The sequence below is a fragment of the Caretta caretta genome, chromosome 2, assembly GCF_965140235.1.
Source record: "Caretta caretta isolate rCarCar2 chromosome 2, rCarCar1.hap1, whole genome shotgun sequence".
NCBI classification, from domain to species: domain Eukaryota; kingdom Metazoa; phylum Chordata; order Testudines; family Cheloniidae; genus Caretta; species Caretta caretta.
The window spans coordinates 44745887-44762990 of record NC_134207.1 but is presented as its reverse complement, the minus strand read 5'-3'; positions in this window follow the sequence as shown (position 1 = coordinate 44762990).

The following is a 17104-nucleotide window of genomic DNA, read 5'->3' as shown; positions in this document are numbered from 1 at the left end:
AGATAAATTAAGATTTATTGGGGCCCTGGGCACAAATAACTTTTGGGCCCCCCATATCTGCCTCACCATGAGGCCCTGCCCCTTGGCCAGGCCAGAAGCCAGAACCAGGCAGGGAGACAGATTGTTGCAGAGAGCCCAAGGGTGCTGGAGCTTTTGTAAAAGTGGGGAGGGTCAAGACCAAAGTGGCAGAGGAATCCTCCCTCATCACCCTGGGCTCTGCTCTCTCCCCTGCCCCCATTCCCCTGAGCTCCTTTCCATGGCCTTGCACTCCAGGCCCATCTCATTTCTTGCCTCTTGACCATAGTGCCCACCTGTAAGGCCAGCTCTGTGTTCACCTTATTTCCAAACTCCACTTCCTTCATGGATTGGCATCAGGATACACATACCAAAATTAAAACTCCCAGGCTCAGAGATGAGTAAGATCTAAAACAGCAGGCTACTAGCATTAAGATTGACACTACTGGCCAAGATTCATGCTCTCAGTATATTAAAATGCACCCAACAGGGCCATAATGACAGAATTTACATTACAGAGACAAGGTGGGTGATGTAATGTCTTTTATTGGACCAGCTTCTGTAGGTGAGAGAGACAAGCTTTTGAGTTTACAGACCTGAAGAAGAGCTCTGCATAAGGTTGGAAGCTTGACTCTCAGCAACAGAAATTGGTCCAGTAAAAGATATTACCTCACCCACCTTGCCTCTCTAATGTCCTGGGACCAACAGGGTTACAATAACAGTGCATACAAAAAGAGAGGATTCAGAGTAACAGCCCAGAGTGACCACCACACCAGGGCACTATTTTCAGAATTCATATTCCTAGCATAGTGTCATTACACCAGGGCACAAGCAATACCAGCACAAAGAAATACATATAGCATGGGGTGAGTGTCAAAAATTCACAGTACAAGCACACTGGGATCCACACAGCAGGACAGCAGTGGCAGAATGCATGCTCACAATATAGTGGGGATGCACTCAATCTCTGAGTGTAAGAGCGTTCAGCTAAACACAAGGGCACTTGCAAACAGCTGTACTAACAGCAGGAGCTACACTACTGGCCCTGTAGGAGCTGCATGTCAAGACGCTAACTCACAATCTGAGAGCAATGGGATCCAGGCACCAGGTCTTTAGTACCAGAATTTGTACTCCCAGAATACTGGGATGGAATTATAGAAATTAGAGGACAAAAAAACCCTCTGTGATCATCCCATCTTGGTTCCTCTCCCAGCAAATGCTTTGTCCAGTCTCCTTTTAAAAGTCCCAAGCCTGGGGATTTCCAGCCCTTCCCTTGGGAGATTGTTCCACAGCCTATGACAGAAATTACACTGCCAGGAAGGTTTCCCCGATAGCTTTGCATTTCCCCCTCTTAATTTTGTCCTGTTACTCAGAGTACTGGTTTGTGCAGAGCAGGGTAATAGTCTTAGGAGTCCCCTTCTGAGCAATGTGAGAGCTGCATGCCAGCCCCAGCCAGGGGGATCCTCACCTCCACGATCTTGGTGAAAGGTGTCTGTTTCACCAGATGGTGGAGGGAGAACCCTGGGCTCTGGAGAGAGGATGTACGTGGGGTGGTGTGCAGACATGCTTGGCTTCGTGCAGGCAGTTTAAACTGTGACAGAGAGGAGGCCCAGGTGAGTGGGGGGAGGGGGCTCTGGGTGTGTCCCCATGGTGTTGCCGGCACCCAGTGCCAGAGGCAAACAACAGCAGGGGTTCGTTGCCCGGTGTGCATCACCCAATAATCACAACGGGGTGGAGAAGCGGAAAAGTTTATTTGAAGCTTCAAAGAAGGTACAGGGAGAATAGAATCTCAAATCCTGAACACAGAGCAGGAAGTTACACAGACTTTTATACATCCTTTCTTCAGCATACTTATACAATAGCAAGCTGCCCTAAGTATCTATATAGCCAGCCAATCCAGTTACCAGCTAGTTCACTTGTTCTCTGTACCATCTATTAAACTATAGATATAAAGCGGCTTTGTTCATCATTGTTCTGCCATATCTGCCCTGTTTGGCCTTGTTTAGTTTCAAGCAGTGTGACTTTGCAACATATTGTTGCGAAATCCCCAGCATGACTTCTGCGAGTGCCTCCGGGCAGGGGAGCCAAGGACACTTGGGCCTAGTGCAAGGGGGCTTCATCGACACTCATGGTCTTCCATCCCCTCGAGTTACCTAGTGGCCATGCCCAGTGTCCCCAACAACTGAATGGGGGGATCCTGGATCCCAGTCTGTAAAGGATGTATCCTCTGGGGCAGGGGGATCCCAGGCTGTAGAGAAGGTATCCCTCTAGGGTGAGGGGATACCAGACTCTGCGCAATCGTGCACCATGTTGGGCAGGCACAGGCGGGAGGCAGAGCAGAGGCAATTGGAGGCCCCGGGATTGGGTCGCTGCACTCTGGCCCCTGCACTCAGCACTGCAGCTGCCGCAATCTCCAGTCAAAAGTTGCAAAGTCCCATCCCAGCTGCCACATGGAAAAGAGCCCGAAGGAGCTGCAGTCCCAACACTGCCTGGAGCAGAGCAAGAAAGCAGGTGCTCAGGAACATCCCCGCTCCAGCGGTGCTGCGGAGCAAGCTGCCAGGCGGCCGGGCCCTGGGGGCACCAGAGTCTGCTGGGAGAGGGCTCGGATAAGGTGGAGGGGCTGGGTCCCCCCACAGGGACCCAAGCTCCCTGGGCGGCTCTGGCCCAGCTCCGGCTTCCGGCCTGGCCAGGGGGAAGAGGAGGAGCAGGGGGCAGGGCCGCAGTCCTCATGCTCCTGGGAGCCCCCAAATGGGCCCATGCGTTAATCTGCCACTTGATCAGTGGAAATAAAGTAGACATCTGCAGATTTGCAGGGCTCTATTTGGAGGGAGGCCACTCTGATTTGCTGCATCAGGCAATAAACAGAAGCTAATTAGCAGTGTCTGGCCCAAGCCTCCTGGCAAGGGCAGACGGTAATCACAGTATGGGCTCAGACCTATTGGGCAGGTCAAAGCAATAAGGAGTCTTTGGGCTCAAGCCTTCTGACTAAGACAAGGAGTAAATATAGTCTAGGCTCTGACACCCTGAGTCGGGCAGCACAATAAGCAGTCTTTAGCCTGAGCCTTCTGGCTAAGGCAGACAGCAATCACCGTCAGTGGCTCTGGCCCTCTGAACAGGGCAGAGCAACAAGCAATTAAGCAGTCTTTTGTCTAGCCTCCTGACTAAGGGACACACGGTCTATGGGCTTACAGCCTTCTGGGGGGGGGCAAGCCACAAACAAGGCACAGGCCTTCTGGCCATCACTCAAGGGTTGGGGTTGGCAACAGTGAAGGTAGGGGGACCTGGGCCCATCCTACTCCACCAGGTTCCAGCCCAGGGCCCTAACAGTGGTGGGGGACCCCACCCCTGGATCAGCGGGGATCCTACCAAAACATGCTGACTTGGAAGGCAACAGCACAACCTGACTAATGTCTGGTTCCTCTGGGCTACTTCCTATCCCAGTCCATGGGTGTGGCTCCATAGTCTGCAGGTCCTCCCACTCCTCAGGGTAAGTGGCAGACAGCAGTCAAAGTAGCTCCTCTCCACTTTTGGTCTCATCCAGGGACAGGACACCATATAGCTTGGGGTCTGGTCCAGATTCCTGCAGCAGGGTAGAAACATCTGCCTTCTTTACTGGCTCTGGTCCAATTAAGCTGAAGGGCCAGCCTTTTATATTTCCTGTCCCTCACCTCTGCTTCCAGCATGGGGGGCAGGGCCGTCTTGGTTTTGCCCACCAGGGAGAGTGTAGAGGGAGGCCACTCTGCCTCACTACAATCCCAAACCAGGTTATTCTGTGTACTTTGGGCAAAACAATATGATCATGTAATTAAGGACTGAATCATAATTAGGCTTAACAGAATTAAAAAAAATTCTAATAATTTTGATGGGTAATATTGATGTTTATTTATAAGCATTTTTTTATTTTTATCGATTTAAATTTACACAGTTGCAGGAAATTATGGGGCAGGGGTCAGACAAAAATTATTTAATGACAGTAGATGCTGAGATTCAAAATGTTAAAGCTTTAGAACTGTTAACGAAAATTGTCAACATCACATATCAAAATATATAAAGTAAATCAAACTCTAATCCTAATACATACCCACAAGGGGGACAATTAAGATTGCACAGGCACTTTAATTCTGGCATTTCCTAATTTGGGTGTTCTTGACTTTGCAACCTTAATAATGTTCTGTTAACATAGGTTTTTTATATGTAATTTCCTAGATTTTTAAAATAGTAAACTACAAAGACAGAAATTACATCATGTTGCAGCATACTGACACCCACCTGGGTCATCAACAGGGTTGAAAGGAGAGGTTATTGTGACACTCTCACAAGGTTATGAGGCATTTCACCACTACTTGTCCTTAGCATGGAATGGTCTTGTCTGTGCCTGCTGTTGCTTAGCTCTCTAAAACCAGCAGCCTCTGACAACACAAGCACTGCCTTCCAGGCTTCCACAGGCCTCAGTCTTCTGTGCAGGCTCATCCTGTTGGGATCCAGGAAGTGGGAGGACAAAAGCCTGCTCACTGCTAAAGGACCTCCCCACAGCCTAAGGGGAGGATCCACAGGTCCAGGATTCCAAATAATTACAGGGGACAACTAAGGAAATAACAGGAACGGGAGTGAGGTCACAGGGCTAAACAAAGGGAACCTGACAGGGACACCAAGCAGAGGACCCCGGGCAACGCCCACTGCTCCTCGAAGGCGTCAAGGGAGCCAGCGGATGCTGCCCAGAGGAACTCTGCCCGGATGCATGAATGGACTCAGGAGCGGAAATAGGCCCCACAGATGCAGGAAACCCCATCGGCCAACCTCCTCTCCCTGGTTTTGTAGATGGCCATTTTGGACCGGGCTAGGAGGAGGTTGACAAGGAGGTCCCGTGACTTTGTGGGGCCATGGATAGGGAGTGCGTAGATGAGAAGGCGAGGGGAAAAAGTGCAACCAAAAACATAATAAAATATCTAGGGGGAGCCGGAATAGGGGCTGCAACCTGGCGCACTCCAGATAAACGTGTGCCAAGGTCTCTCTCACGCTGCAAAAGGGGCAGGTGTCCGAGAGGGGAGTGAACCGCACCAAGTACACACCCGTGCTCATGGCTCTATGAAGGAGTCGCCAGCTGATGTCCCCAGCAGGCCTCAGGAACAGGGTAGAATATAGGCTGGCCCACCAGGGCTCCTCGCCCTCCAGAGGTGGCAAGAGGTCCCGCCACTTCGTGTCGGGGCGGGACGAGAGGGTGAGGACGTGAAGAGTGTGGAGCACGAGTGTGTTCAGATGCTTTCTTGGCATGGTGCAGAACTGAACTGGCTGCAAGTTGTGCAGCCGGCTCACGGTAAAAGGGTGGAATGGCCTGGCAGGTCCACAGGGCAGGGGCCTGATGAAAAGGTCCAGAGGGCCTGGGGTGGGTGGGGCATGCCCTCTTGCAGGACCCACTTGAGGAAGACCCGAGCAATGGGCGATAAAGCAGCCCTCACCTCCAGAAGTACACGCCGGGGAGTACAAGGCCTGGAGAGCCCCATATGCTGAGCGAGCATCAGGGGATCCAGCCAGTCTCCCCAGTTGTAGTCCAGGAGCTCTCCTACTCTGGTGACTTCTGCCAGGACCAACCTCTGGTGCACCGAGGGGGATTCCGCCACCTGCACACGGAGCTGGGGGTTGTGTAGCATGGGCTCCACGAGGAGATCCACCCCCTCAGCAGCCGCCACAGACCTGGTGGCCGAAACCAGTTTCCAGGTCCGGAGGAGGTCCTGATAGAAGACCGGCAGCCCAGAGAGGTCTCGCGGAAGACCCCTCAGATGGAGATAAAGGAGCTGCCGGTCGTATCGGAGCCCTCGGAAGCGGTGCAGGAAGGTATGCACCAGTACGCTCCACGCCGGACTACCTGCTCCATAAAGGAGCCTCTGCAGACCCTGGAGGCTGAAGACGTGGACCTGAGTGCGCAGGCACTTCAGGCCCTGTCCTCCCTCCTCCAGGTGCAGGTGGAGGACCCCTGCAGAGACCCAGTGCAGTCCTGGCCAGAAGAACTCCAGGACCAATGTCCAAAGGTTGGCCAGGAAGCCCAGGGCCAGGACCAGGGTGTTGAGCCGGTGCCAGAGCATGGACAGGACTAGCTGATCAAGCACCAGTGCCCTCCCTCGGAGGGAGAGGCACCAGAATAGTCCTGTCCCTCTCCGGAGCCGCTCTGCCACCCTGCCCTCTAAACCTTGCCAGTTCTCTGGCAGAGATGGTTGCATCGCAGAAGGGTAAATGCCAAGATAGAGCTGTGGATCCGCGCTCCATCGGACGGCCCGAAGCGCGGGTGGGAGGGAGCTCACCTGCCACCTGTCCCTGACCACCAGGCCAGAGCTTTTGACCCAGGTGACCCGGGCGGAGGAGGCTGCTAAGTAGACGGTCTGGCAAGCCTCCACCCATGCCAAGTCGCCCGGGTCCTGGACCACAAGGACCACATCGTCAGCGTACGCCGATAGGACCAGCTCCAGCTCCAGCTCTCCCAGCACCAACCCTGTCAACCTCCAGCGGTGATAGGCAGGCACAACCAACTCCAAGTCCTCAGAGCACTCACTGTCCAGCTCTTACCCACTGCACACACAGAAATTACAAGGTTTGTTATCCCCAAGAGGACAGTATGACCCAAAGTGCCTAGGGTAGCGCACACTGAAAATGCCAAGGTCAGGGCAGGTTGCAAAACAGAGAGCAGATTATCCCCAAAATGGTGATTAACACTGTAGTTAGATTCACCAACCAGTCACAATCTGTGCTCCTGATCCCCCACACTGGTTATCAAGAAGTTGGAAAAAAAGAAATCACAATGCCCCCTTTATTGCATTCAAGTCTCTGGCTCTCAGTCAACAACTAGGTCCAGTAAAGTCAGAAGTTATTTAAAACTATTCACTATACAATATGTTCTGATCCCCAAAGGGCCAGCCACATTACCAGATCAATACTAGTTTGGATCTTACCCAAAATACTATGCTGCCAGCCAATCCTTTAGTATCTAAAACCAAAGGTTTATTAGAAAAGAAAAGAATGTGAAGAGAGTTGTTAAACGGTCAAAGCAATGAGATACATACATATGACTTCAGAGTCCATATATCTGGTTCTTAGCAGCATTGGTGAGTTTGCTGGCTTGTAAAGTGCCTCTGGAACACATCCAAAGCTTGGATGGGTCATTCAGCCCCCTTGTTCAAAGCTTCAGTTTGCAGAGAATTTACTCCAGAGGTAAGAAGCAGGATTGAAGACAAAATGGAGACGATGCAGCTGCCTTTTTCTATCCTTTGCCATATGGCTTGTACATCCTCTGTCCCAAACACAAGCTCACAGCAGATGGGTATGGAAAAGCACGTTGAGTCCCCTATCCACAGGCATGTCCCTACATGTCCCCCTGACTTATAAGTGTAGCCCCTGGCTTCTCTCAATGGGTTCATTGTACAGCTGATTGCTCTTGATGGGCCATTAAGCAGGCTGGATAGTGCTGATGCCAATCTGTCTGGGATGTCATCCAGATACACAGCACAAGTTTGAGATATCAATATATCACACATATTTATAACTCACAATACAAAGATGATAACAACGAGGAGTCCGGTGGCACCTTAAAGACTAACAAATTTATTTGGGCATAAGCTTTCGTGGGTAAAAAACCCACTTCTTCAGATGCAATGCTTCTCATACTTAGCAAATCATACCTTTTCCCCTGATACCTTACATGGCATATCTTGTAAGATTCATTGCAATTTTGTAATATTAGTATCAATAATATTAGAAATGGTCACCTATATTCCATACAGCTTCACAGTCAGTCCACACACTAGCTTGTTTTATTCAACTGAGGATAAACTGCTATATACCAATCACGAGAACTGAGATATGGTTATAGTGAAAACAATCATAACTTTATTATCAAAGTCTAACATTTAAGAGATAGTGAGTACGAATAATAATGGAATCAGAAATAGTTACATATAAAACAAAAATATAGCATGCTTTCTAGAGTCTTAACTTAACTTCAGCAGGCTAACCCCTTGTCAAAAGTAGTTTATCTCACCTAAACCAATCTCATAGTGTCTCTAACCAACAGGGCTGGATCCCTCTTTCATGAATGCAAAAAGTGATGTCCTTTTTTGCTTCCTCTGGGGAAGATAAAGAGCTGTCTTTTTGCCTTCCCTGTAGAGTCCCCCAAATCACTGTCTGACCCCATTTGCCTTTGATGGTGTTTGTAGTCCCAGATGGACTCCTCATCCCAAGAGGGATGCATCTGAAGTGATAACGATAGTAAGAAGAGGTTGAATGAAAGGAACTCCCATACAGACTTTCAAAAGGTTCTTCCACCAATTGAGTGAGTCCAGAACCTGACAGTAAACAGACACTTGTTTGTCCAGACTGTGCTTATTCGATATATAAACTGTCCTGAATCAAACACCAGAGATATAATCATAGAATCATAGAATATCAGGGTTGGAAGGGGGGGATATCCGGGAATATCAGGAGGTCATCTAGTCCAACCCCCTGCTGAAAGCAGGACCGATCCCCGACTAAATCATCTCAGCCAGGGCTTTGTCAAGCCTGACCTTAAAAACTTCTAGGGAAGGAGATTCCACCACCTCTCTAGGTAACCCATTCCAGTGTTTCACCACCCTCATAGTGAAAAAGTTTTTCCTAATATCCAACCTAAATCTCCCCCACTACAACTTGAGACCATTACTCCTTGTTCTGTCATCTGCTACCACTGAGAACAGTCTAGAGCCATCCTCCTTGGAACCCCCTTTCAGGTAGTTGAAAGCAGCTATCAAATCCCCCCTCATTCTTCTCTTCTGAAGACTAAACATCCCCAGTTCCCTCAGCCTCTCCTCATAAGTCATGCGTTCCAGTCCCCTAATCATTTTTGTTGCCCTCCGCTGGACTCTTTCCAATTTTTCCACATCCTTCTTGTAGTGTGGGGCCCAAAACTGGACACAGTACTCCAGATGAGGCCTCACCAATGTCGAATAGAGGGGAACGATCACGTCCCTCGATCTGCTGGCAATGCCACTGGCCTTCTTGGCAACAAGGGCACACTGTTGACTCATATCCAACTTCTCGTCCACTGTAACCCCTAGGTCCTTTTCTGCAGAACTGCTGCCGAGCCATTCGGTCCCTAGTCTGTAGCGGTGCATTGGATTCTTCCATCCTAAGTGCAGGACTCTGCACTTGTCCTTGTTGAACCTCATCAGATTTCTTTTGGCCCAATCCTCCAATTTGTCTAGGTCCCTCTGTATCCTATCCCTACCCTCCAGCGTATCTACCACTCCTCCCAGTTTAGTATCATCTGCAAACTTGCTGAGGATGCAATCCACACCATCCTCCAGATCATTTATGAAGATATTGAACAAAACCAGCCCGAGGACCAACCCCTGGGGCACCCCACTTGATACTGGCTGCCAACTAGACATGGAGCCATTGATCACTACCCATTGAGCCTGACAATCTAGCCAGCTTTCTATCCACCTTATAGTCCATTCATCCAGCCCATACTTCTTTAATTTGCTGGCAAGAATACTGTGGGAGACTGTGTCAAAAGCTTTGCTAAAGTCAAGGAACAAAACGTCCACTGCTTTCCCTTCATCCACAGAGCCAGTTATCTCGTCATAGAAGGCAATTAGATTAGTCAGGCATGACTTGCCCTTTGTGAATCCATGCTGACTGTTCCTGATCACTTTTCTCTCCTCTAAGTGCTTCAGAATTGATTCCTTGAGGACCTGCTCCATGATTTTTCCAGGGTCTGAGGTGAGGCTGACTGGCCTGTAGTTCCCCGGATCCTCCTTCTTCCCTTTCTTAAAGATGGGCACTACATTAGCCTTTTTCCAGTCATCCAGGACCTCCCCGGATCACCATGAGTTTTCAAAGATAATGGCCAATGGCTCTGCAATCACATCTGCCAACTCCTTTAGCACTCTCGGATGCAACGCATCTGGCCCCATGGACTTGTGCTCGTCCAGCTTTTCTAAATAGTCCTGAATCATTTCTTTCTCCACAGAGGGCTGGTCACCTCCTCCCCATGCTGTGCTGCCCAGTGCAGTAGTCTGGGAGCTGACCTTGTTCGTGAAGACAGACGCAAAGAAAGCATTGAGTACATTAGCTTTTTCCACATCCTCTGTCACTAGGTTGCCTCCCTCATTCAGTAAGGGGCCCACACTTTCCTTGGCTTTCTTCTTGTTGCTAACATACCTGAAGAAACCCTTCTTGTTACTCTTAACATCTCTTGCTAGCTGCAACTCCAGTGTGATTTGGCCTTCCTGATTTCACTCCTGCAAGCCCGAGCAATATTTTTATACTCATCCCTGGTCGTTTGTCCAATCTTCCACTTCTTGTAAGCTTCTTTTTTGTATTTAAGAGCAGCAAGGATTTCACTGTTAAGTCAAGCTGGTCGCCTGCCATATTTACTATTCTTTCTACACATCGGGATGGTTTGTCCCTGTAACCTCAATAAGGATTCTTTAAAATACAGCCAGCTCTCCTGGACTCCTTTCCCCCTCATGTTATTCTCCCAGGGGATCTTGCCCATAATCTTGTGTGTTGGATCATGAAGGTGCAAGCTGCCATATGATCTAAAAGCTGGAGACCATTTCATGCTGAGGTTTGAGGACTTACATGAATCCTTGCAATAGATGTTTTCATGTTCGAGAACCTGTCCACAGGCAGGTAAGCCCTGGCTGTCACAGCATCTAGAGATGCTCCTATAAATCTATCCATTGAACTGGGGTCAAAACAGACTTTGAGATTGTATTGGAGGCCTCAACAGTAGAACAGAGACTTTGTTGTTTGTACTGCCAATAGAACTTCTTGGTAAGATCGACCGCTGAATAGCCAATCATCGAAATAAGGGAAGATTATTATTGATAGTTGACATAGGTGGGTGGCTATGAGTGCCATGATCTCTGAGAACACCCTTGGGGCAGAGGAGAGGCTCAAAGGGAACGCACAGTACTAGAAGTGATCATGGTCAACTGTAAAACAAAGAAATGTCTTGTGAGAGGTGAATCACAACATGAAAATATGCATCTTGAAGATTGAGAGTTTACAAACCAATCCCCATAAGTTAGGGAGGAAATTATAGCTGCAAGGGTCAATATCCTGAATTTCTGCTGTTTCACATAATTGTTTAGATGTTTGAGATTTATATTGCTCTCCATCCCCCATTCTTTAGGGGCCCAGAAAGTACTTGAAATAGAACCCCTTTCTTCTGTGCTAGACTGGAACTACTTCTATGTCCCCTTAAGCGTACAAGAGAGGCACCTTCCTGCCTCAGCAACTGATCGAGATGAGTGAGATGAGTCCCTGAAAAAGGATGGGGAAAGAGAGATTAAGTGGACTGAATAACCAGATGTTATGACCTCCAAAGCCCATTTGTCAAACATTATTTTCTCCCATTCAGGCTGAAATTGGGAGAGGCAGTATCCAAAGTGGGGAAGGAGGATGGGATAGTGCAGCTATACATTCTTGTGCAATGGTTGGTCTAGATTCTTGACTAAGCCATCAGAACGGATATTTGAATGAAATGGATGGCTTGGATAAGGTAGCTTTTTTGAGTACCTCGGGCTCTTGGCAGGAGGCTCAGGGGATCTTTTTACACTAGAGAAATGAATGGGGTGAGATCTCTGAGCTACATTGTCTTTGCAGGTATATAAAACCTGAGAGATCTAAGTGTGGCCCTTGAATCTTTTAAAGTATGAAGTAAGTCATTGGTAGACTAACCAAACAACTTGAGACCATCCAAAGGGAGGTCCTCAACAGTACTCTGCACCTCCGTGGGGAATCTGAACAACTGAAACCAAGATGGTCATCACATTACAATTGTGGTGGAAATGGATCAGGCTGCAGTATTGGCCAATTTAAGGAGGCTTGTAATTATGTTTTTGCTAAGAGTTGTCCTTCCTTTATGATGGCCTTAAACTGCTTGTGGTGCTCCTCTGGCAAATGCTCAATAAAGATGTTGAATTCATTATAAATCAGATAGGCATATTTTGACATGAGTGCTTGATGGTTAGCTATTCTGAATTGCAATGCTACAGAAGATTAATACTTATGACTGAAGAGGTTGAATCACTTCTGGTCAAAGTTGCAAGGGGTAGCCATTGTATTGTGCTGTCTCCTGCATTCATTAACTGCACAAATCAGGGAATTTGGTGTTGGGTGTGAAAATAAAAATTCTGAGTTCTTGGTTGGAACACTATAATTTTGTTGGCACGTTGACAGGAAGGAGGTACTGTAGCTAGAGTCTGCCATATGGTCTTAGCAGTCTCTAGCAAAGCTTCATTCACAGGAAGGACCACACATGCAGAAGCTGAAGTATGTAAAATGTCCAGGAGTTTTTGATAAGAGTCTTGGACTGCTTCTATAGGGATTTGAAGAGTATCAGCAATGCGCTTCATCAGCTCCTATCCGAATTGTCTGAAGTCATCTGGCAGGGAAAGTGGTAGAGGATTACAGCCTCATCTGGCAATGATGACAAAATATATGTGTGAGGTGTTACCTCTTTGTCAGCCCTTGCCTCCTGCTCCTCAAAGGTCTCCTCTAATGGTTCACGTTGACAAGGTGGAACTGAAGGCTGGGGAGAATGGGTCTGCCTATGCTCCTTATAAAAGTGACTTATGAACTGATGATATAGAACCCAGGAGTACACTGGGGGGGGGGGAAGGAGGAGGCATCCTCCATTGATCATATTAGGTAGATGGGGTCCAAGGTCATCTTTCCTCCATCCTTTTAGAATGGGGAGGAGAATGCTGTCTCACCGAATAAACAGGAGAACCCTGTACCAAAATCTACAAGTCAGAAGAGTCATTGTCAACATATTCCAGGAGAGGTGATAGTTGTTAACCCTGGATAGTTGAATTTGGTGTTTAAGGAGATCCTAATGAAAAATGTGGAGTTGGTGACCCAGAAAATCTTGGTGCAGACAGTTGCCCAGTACTGGTAAGTACTGGGGACTCTGGCTCATTAGACACAAGAAGGTCCTTTGAGTATCTAAACTCCTGCGGTACCAGTGGTACATAGGCTAGAATTAAACAAGCTTCTGGGGAGGCCAACTTTGGTGCCAATATGTGTACATCTGTGCTATAGACCCCAATGATTAGTATGAGAGTGTTCAAAGTCAAACTCCAGTGGTACCAATGTAGAGGTACGGGATGACAGTATAGGTACTGGGGATACAGAAGAGTCCAATGGCTTAGACTTTTCTGTCATAGAACTTTTACCAGTATGGATATGACCACCCAAAGCTGAAGAGGTTTTCAATACTGATTCTGTTTAGTAGTAGAATGGGTATTAGGGGAAGCCTTACCATCCTCACAACACCGGAACCACTCAGAGCCTGAGTAGAAATCACTCAGGCACCTGAGGTCTCTGGAACATTTTTCTCAGTCGATGACGGAGACTTCTTAGAAGGATATTTAGCATGTCTACTGTTCTGGTTGGTACCCAGAGACTTAGAACATGAAGCTTTCTGTACCACAGGCTCAGATGCAGGCACTGTCTCCCCTAAGGTTTTCAGAGACCTGGAGATGGATGCAGTAGCAGCGGTTGTATCCCTTGGGGCTCTAAGTGACCAGGATTCTGAAATAGATGGAGCACTAAGTGTGCTTGGAGCCCAATGTACAAGTGTTTGTCACAGCCCAGGACAGAGGCTGGTCTTAGAGCTTGCTCCATCATCAATAATTTGAATTTGATCTCCCTCTTTTTCTGAGATCTGCTTTTGAAGGAGGAACAGATCTTACACTTATGCAGTATATCAGTGCCTCCAGTGATGAGCTGCCAAAATCTTAACAACGGGTTCCCACCGCACCCCACGAGGGGGTCGTTGCCCACCCCCGCCCCCCGGGACTCCTGCCCCATCCAACCTCTCCCGTGTTCCTTGACGCCCCCCCCCCCCAGGACCCCTGCCCCATCCACCCCCCTCCCCTGTCCCCTGACTGCCCCCAGAACTGGGCAGGAGGGTCTCGTGGGCCACCATAGTGGGTGCCCACCCCACCCATAAGAGCCAGAGGCACCTGCCGGGGGGTGAGGTGGGAAGTCCCGGCAGTGCTTACCTGGGGCAGCTCCCAAGAAGCATCCGGTAGGTCCCTCTGGCTCCTAGGGGCGGGGGAGCATAGCTGGGGGGGAGCAGGGGGAGCGGCCGCTCCTCCACTGATCACATCAAAAGTGGTGCCTTAGGCGCTGACTCCCTTGGTGCTCCAGGGCTGGAGCACCCACGGGGAAAATTTGGTGGGTGCAGAGGACCCACAAGCAGCTGCCCTCCACTCTGCCTCTGCCTCCTCCCCTGAACGCACCGCCCCGCTCTGCTTCTCCACGCCCCCCTCCGGCGTCCCACGAATCAGCTGTTCGGCAGGAAGCCGGGGAAGACTGAGAAGCAGGCCGTGGCTTCCTGCCCGGGGGAAGGTGGCGGAGGTGAGCTGGGGCGGGGAGCAGTTCCCCTGCGCACCCCTCCCCCGGGTTACCTGCTGCAGCGCTGGTGGCCCTCCTCACACACCCCTCCCCGGCCCGAGCTCACCTCCGCTCTGCCTCCCTGGGTGTGAGCGGGAAGCCGCTGCTTGCTTTTCAGCCTGCCCCGGCTTCCTGCGTGAACAGCTGATTTGCGGGAAGCCTGGGGGGGGGCAGAGAGGCAGAGTGGGGCGGTGCGTTCAGGAGAGGAGGCGGAGGCGGAGCGGAGGTGATCTGGGGCCGGGGGAGGGGTGGGGAGCTGCCGGTGGGTGGTCTGCACCCACCAAATTTTCCCCTTGGGTGCTCCAGGGTTGGAGCACCCATGGAGTCGGCACCTAAGGCGCCACTTTTGGCCGGTTAAATTTAGAAGCCCTTTTAGAACCAGTTGTCCCTCGCGGAACAACCGGTTCTAAAAGGGCTTCTAAATTTAACAACCGGTTCTAGCGAACTGGTGCGAACCGGCTCCAGCTCACCACTGGGTGCCTCCCAAACAGTGGAGGCACCAAGAATGGCTGTCACTTACCAGGATAGCTTCCTGGCAGGAAAAACACCCTTAAAACCTGGGGATCCCAGCATACCCCAGAACAAGAAATCCAGAGCAACTGCTCAATTAGGGGGAAACTAACAAAAGGGGAATAACAGCAACCCCAAACTAACAACTAGCTAAACTAAACTAACAAACTATACTAAAACCTAAGCCTCAGTAAAGTGGACATACTCAATTTACCATCTCAAGCTTCAGGCAATTGACAAGGAACTGAGAGTGGTTTGCCTGAACAGCCCTATATAGCCTTGGTACAATGGATGTGTCAGGCGCACGCATGGGTCAAACAGGCACTGCTACCAAAAGTCTCCATCACACCTGCATTCACACCTGAAGTGAAGCATACATAGGGACAATACTCAAAGAAGAGCCTTTAGATCAGGAGTGGGCAAACTTTTTGGCCCGAGGGCCACATCTGGATATAGAAATTGTATGGTGGGCCATGAATGCTCATGAAATTGGGGTTGGGTGTGGGACAGGGCGAGGGCTCTGGCTGGGGGTGCGGGCTCTGGGGTCGGGTCAGAAATGAGGAGTTCAGGATGAGGGAGGGGGCTCCAGGCTGAGGCAGGGGGAGTTTATGGGGAGGTGAGGGTTCCAGCTGGGGGTGCAGGCTCTGGGATGGGGCTGAGGATGAGGAGTTTGGGATGCAGGAGCGTCCTCTGGGCTAGGACCAAGGGGTTTGGAGGGCGGGAGGAGGATCAGGGCTGGGGCAGGGGGTTGGGGCATGGGATGGTGGTTCAGGGGTGCAGGCTCCGGGCAGCACTTACTTCAATCAGCTCCCGGAAGCAGCGGTATGTCCCCACTCCAGCTCTTACATGGAGGAGCGGCCAGGCGGCTCTGCTGCATGATGCCCCATCTGCAGACACCACCCCTGCAGATCCCATGCTCCCTGCTCTCAGTTCCAGTGCCCAGCCCCACCCTGGCTTGAAGCAGTCATCACAGAGAAAGCTGGCTTCAACCTTACACCCTTTCAGGAGAATGCTCAGTCACTCTGTGGGGATAGTGCAGTGCATTAGCAGTCTGGTCAGAACTAGGAGCTATAAGAGACTTGACTATGCTCAGTGAGGACTGATTCTTTGGAGGTTTTGGTTACTAAAACCAAAGTCTACTGTGTATGTGAAACCTCTATAATTTTTCAAAGGCTTCTAACTTAGCCAAACTGGGTGGATTTTCTTGTGGATGGCAAAAGACACATCCCTGAAACAAAGGCCAACCCTTACCAAATTTCAAGTTCCTGTTTCAAATTGTGGGGGCACTAGAGCTGTTCAAAGAGAAGGTCGTTAGAAATCTTTAACATGGGCATAGTGTGTCCTGGCCTTGTTGTTGGAAATGGCAGAACTGTTTTGGCTGAAATTTTCCAAATACATTAAGCCTGCAGCAAACATCCAACCTGGAAAATGTCATCCCCAAAACAGTTAAAGTTTGACAAAGTTATAAGCAACTTGAAACAGGGTCTTGGAGTGGGACAACCTTAATAATAAGCAGAACTACAAGCCCCACCTATAGTCATCTGATAATAGAATTTTTTGAAACTATAGTTGCAATTTCCCTGAAGAATAATGCATTTGTAGTTTAACAAAAGCTTTACAAGAAAGTTTAATTTATGGTAAAGGTATGTATATATGTAGACTTCCATTTGAGGTTGCTCTATATTTGCCATTAGTGTTTCTTTTTCAGAGCGGGTTTTGTATTATGTGTTTATTTTGAGGTTACCAGTGAAAGAATACTATTTATTTTGTGTCAGAGTTAGGGTTATTGCGTTGAGATGAAATGTGCATTTTTCTCCACTTAATGTGTTTACTTTATGTCAGCAGTTTAAGATTTTTATATATTTCATATATATGATGAGTGGGTGTGATGGATAGTCTGCCCTTTTCAGGGAGTACTGTTTACTGTTCAATCCTTCCCATTACCTGGCAAGGCCCTTTTAAGAGTTTGGGGTGGTCTGATACACAAAGCCTGAGGAGATATGGGGAGATAGGAAAGGGGTGTGTGACATGCCCAGAGTACAATCTGGACCAATTAACAGCTGTGTCACTCAGCTCTCTAAGCTGGGGTGCCTTTTACACTGCTTTGCTGTGAGACCTACCACTCCGGTCTGCTCAGACACAG